The sequence below is a fragment of the Triticum dicoccoides genome, chromosome 1A (assembly GCF_002162155.2).
Source record: "Triticum dicoccoides isolate Atlit2015 ecotype Zavitan chromosome 1A, WEW_v2.0, whole genome shotgun sequence".
Classification (NCBI taxonomy): domain Eukaryota; kingdom Viridiplantae; phylum Streptophyta; class Magnoliopsida; order Poales; family Poaceae; genus Triticum; species Triticum dicoccoides.
This window is the reverse complement of record NC_041380.1, coordinates 272,114,780-272,119,691: the sequence shown is the minus strand read 5'-3', so window position 1 is coordinate 272,119,691 and position 4,912 is coordinate 272,114,780.

The window sequence follows — 4,912 nt, the reverse complement described above, 5'->3', positions numbered from 1 at the left end:
CTGACGGCATTTGTGGGGATGTGCCTGTTGTGGTTGCAAACGTTACTATTTTAACGGACTTTGTTGTTCTTGATATTCCCGAGGATGATAGTATGTCTATTATTCTTGGAAGATCCTTTCTAAAAACTGCTGGGGCTGTTATTGATTGCACCAGAGGCAATGTCACTTTTCATGTTAATGGTAATGAGCATACGATACACTTTCCGAGGAAACAACCTCAAGTCCACAGTTTCAATTCTATTGGAAAAATTTCAACAATCACTATTGGAGGTTTTGAATTTCCTCTCCCTACTGTCAAGAAGAAATATGATATTCTTATTGTTGGGGATGTGCATATCCCCGTTGAGGTAACCTAGTGTTATTCGAAATTTCTTCGGTTTCATGCGATTCGGAATGAGTTTGTTAACAAGACCTGATCAACCTTGTTAGTGGATTCCTTTTGAGGAGCATGAGATGGATGAAGTTAGAAAACACAACCTTCTATACCCTCTTTTTACTTTTTGTTATTTATATTAAATAAAGAAAAAATAGTATTTTCTGTCTATTTTCTGAATTATCCTTGCAAAAAATACCCCGAAAAAATAAAAGTTCTCCAAATGCCTTGAAATTTAAATATGATTTTTTCAAGAATATTTGAGAATATCTGGCATTGAAAACACAGCAGGGGGAGCAGCCACGTGCCCACGAGGGTGGAGGGCGTGCCCACCCCCCTGGGCGTGCTCCCCTTGCCTCGTGGACCCCACGTGGGTCCCCTCCACTTATTCTAGCCACCACACACTCCTTCTTCCTCCCAACAAAATCACCAACCAGCTCAAACCCGAGTTCTTGCTCATCTTGCTGCCATTTTTGATCTCCTTGCTCAAAGCTCCATTCACAAAACTGCTTTGGGGGATTGTTCTTTGGTATGTGACTCCTGAATTGGTCCAATTAGTTTTTGTTCTAGTGCTTTATTCATTGCAAATTTTTGCTGCTTAGGTGACCATGTTCTTGAGCTTGCATGTCAAATTTATATGGTCAAAAGTAGTTTTAATGCACGATATATCCTCTAGGCACTTGTAGGAGTAGTTGCTATCAATTTTGTTGAGTTTGGTTCACTTTTATTTTAAGTTACTAAAATTTCAGAATTTTTTCAGCGGAAGAAATATGTTTAGAAAAATGTACCAAGGTGGTTCCTCAAGGAAGCAAGGACCCAGGCCCGCAATACGCGAGCCGGACAATGAACTACCAAGAGATGCTCAAGTGTGGCCTTGTGAATGGCGTCATAGGACTTCATGGTTCGGGTAGGAATCAAGGAGGAATTTGACGCACATGTGCGTAACGCTGATCTTGAGAGCTTCGTGGCAGATAAGTGCCATCAGTACCTCTACTTAACTGATTCATTTGTGAGAAGGTTTAAATTTACATCATCACGCAATTCTCAAATTGTCCTGTTTGATCTTTATGATAAACCTTATACCATGGACTTAGAAGATTTTAACACTGCTTGTAAACTCCCACAGTGGGGTAATGTTAGTGAACCTCGCAAATCTGAATATAAAGACTTTCTAGCTAGTATAACTGTGGGGGAATCTAGGGGAATCATGCAAGCTACCATAGGGAGCATTCATTTTCCCGCTATACATTATTTTGCTCTCTTCGTAGGTAGATGCATAAATGGTAAGGATGAGGCATGTCACATGTGTGTTCCTGATCTTAGTGTTCTCAAGAGTGTTGTATTAGGAATAGACAATATACCTTGGGGGGCATTGTTGCACGTAGGTTGCATAATAATAGTATTGATGGAGATTTCTTTGGTGGAATTTATGCAACCTGTTTAGCTGATTTTCTTAATATACCAATACATGGAGATGATATTGAGTTGCCTCCTACTTATTTAGATTGTAATGCCATGGTTCGTCATCAGTTTGTTGAGAGGAACAATCAGTTCCTCCAGTACCGACTAATCTTTGACAGACGACACACCTATCATGTCGCTCTCCCTGCTCCTACTTTCTTTAACTTTCAGGCAAAAGGGAGATACGCTATAACCAGGGAGGAGGCGACCGAGTACGAGAGGAGGGTGGAGGCATCTCGCCTCCAAGCTACATCTCATCAGGCAATTGCCGCTGCATCTTAGTATGACCCTAGCCACAACTTTGATCCATGGGCATAGACCAACTTAGGCCAAAAGCCTAAGCTTGGGGGCGTACGAATCTCTCACCGACATTACATTCATGTTCACACACTCATGCCAGTTGTCGGTGCTCATACTTTTTCATTGTTTCATCCATGCTAGTTTATTTTCATTTTATCGCTTTCTTCTTGTGCGTTTGAAAAACCTTAAGAAAAACAAAAAAAATTAGTTGTAGCTTTTAGCTAGTTTGCTTTCCATGCCTGTAGTAGTAGTAATTAAAATAAAACCCAAAAAGATTTCTCGTTCTTCTTTTGCTTGTTGGGAGCTTTGCCGTGTAAATAGTTTGTTTTATTTCTTTCCTTTGGGGGTCGAGAGGAGAATACCATGATTAAAATGTTGAATGGCTCTCATATGCATTATTGTTGATCTAACAAAGAGCCCATATTACCTTGTCATCTCCCATGAATTGAATGCTTGCAGATTCTAGCTTAGTCCAATGCACGTGCACTATTATTATTTTCCACACTATTCGGTCGTGCAAGTGAAAGGCAATAATGACGATATATGATGAACTTATTGAGATGAGAAAAGCTGGTATGAACTCGACCTCACTTGTTTTTGTTAATATGATTAGTTCATTGTTCCTGATTCAGCCTATTATGAAAGAAACATGTTTGCAATGACAATTAGAGATTATAGTTGCTTATGCCATGCTTAATTAGCTAGGAGTTTATAATGGTTTACCTTGCGAGCCAACGTGCTATTAAAATGGTTGTGATGTGGTATGATAGGGTGGTATCCTCCTTTGAATGATTTGAGTGGCTTGATTCGGCACATGTTCACGCATGTAGTTGAAACAAAATCAACATAGCCTCCACGATATTTATGTTCATGGTGCATTATATCCTACTCATGCTTGCATTCGGTGTTGATTAATTTTAATGCATGGTCATGACTGTTGTCGCTCTCTAGTTGGTCGCTTCCCAGTCTTTTTCTAGCCTTCACTTATACTAAGCGGGAATACTGCTTGTGCATCCAATTCCATAAACCCCAAAGTTATTCCATATGAGTCCAGCATACCTACCTATATACGGTATCTACCTGTAGTTCTGTATGTGCGAAACTCTAAACCTTCAAATAAATATTCTGTTTTGTATGCTTGAATAGCTCATGTATCAACTAGGGTTGTCTATATCCTCCATGCTAGGCGGGTTATTCTCAAGAGGAGTGGACTCCGCTCCTCATTCACGAGAAAATGGTTGGTCAACGGGATGCCCAGTCCCACGCTCAAATCAAATCAAAATAATTGCAAACAAAACTCCCCCAGGATTGTTGTTAGTTGGAGGCACCCGTTGTTTCGGGCAAGCCATGGATTGATGCTTGTTGGTGGTGGGGGAGTATAAACTTTATCATTCTGTGTGGGAACCGCCTATAATTTGTGTAACATGGAAGATATCGAGATCTCTGGGTTGTTATGTTGACAATGAAAGTATAACACTCAAAATATTATTCATATCTATTTCAAAATCGAGCTCTGGCACCTCTACAAATCCCTGCTTCCCTCTGCGAAGGGCTTATCCATTTACTTTTAAGTTGAGTCATCATCCTCTTATTAAAAAGCACCAGTTGGAGAGCACCGCTGTCATTTGCATCCATTACTGTTAGTTTACATTGAGTATAACTTGACTGGATCTCTTTTACCATGAATTACAATGTCTAGTCAGTCCTTGATCTTTAAAGGTGCTCTGCATTTATGTTTTGCAGTCGGCTAGCGACATACCATCTTGTTATATCATATCATGATTGTTTTGAGAAAGTGTTGTCATCCGAGATTTGTTATTATTGCTCGCTAGCCGATTATGCCATTGATATGAGTAAACATGAGACCTAAATGTTATTGTGAATATGGTTAATTCATAATCCTTGCTAAAAACTTGAATACTGGCATTACATATTTACAACAGCAAGAGCAAACAAAGTTTGTAAAAGTTTTTCTTTATCACTTTCAGTTTATCAACTGAATTGCTTGAGGACATGCAAAGGTTTAAGCTTGGGGGAGTCGATACGTCTCCGTTGTATCTACTTTTCCAAACACTTTTGCCCTTGTTTTGGACTCTAACTTGCATGATTTGAATGGAACTAACCCGGACTGACGCTGTTTTCAGCAGAACTGCCATGGTGTTATTTTTGTGCAAAATTAAAAGTTCTTGAAATGACCTGAAAATCAACGGAGATTATTTTTGGAATATATAAAAAATACTGGAAGAAGAATCCACATCAGGGGCCCACACCCTGTCCACGAGGGTGGGGGCGTGCCCCCTGCCTCGTGGGCCCCCTGACGCTCCATCGACCTCAACTCCAACTCCATATATTCACTTCATATTCACTTTCAGGGAGAAAAAAATCAGAGAAAAGGATTCATCGCGTTTTACGACATGGAGCCGCCGCCAAGCCCTAAACTCTCTCGGGAGGGCTGATCTGGAGTCCGTTCGGGGCTCCAGAGAGGGGAATCCATCGCCATCGTCATCATCAACCTTCCTGCTTCACCAATTTCATGATGCTCACCGTTGTGCGTGAGTAATTCCATCGTAGGCTTGCTGGATGATGATGGGTTGGATGAGATTTATCATGTAATCGAGTTAAATTTGTTAGGGTTTGATCCCTAGTATCCACTATGTTCTGAGATTGATGTTGCTATGAATTTTCTATGCTTAATGCTTGTCAGTAGGGCCCGAGTGCCATGATTTCAGATCTTAACCTATTATGTTTTCATGAATATATGTGAGTTCTTGATCCTAT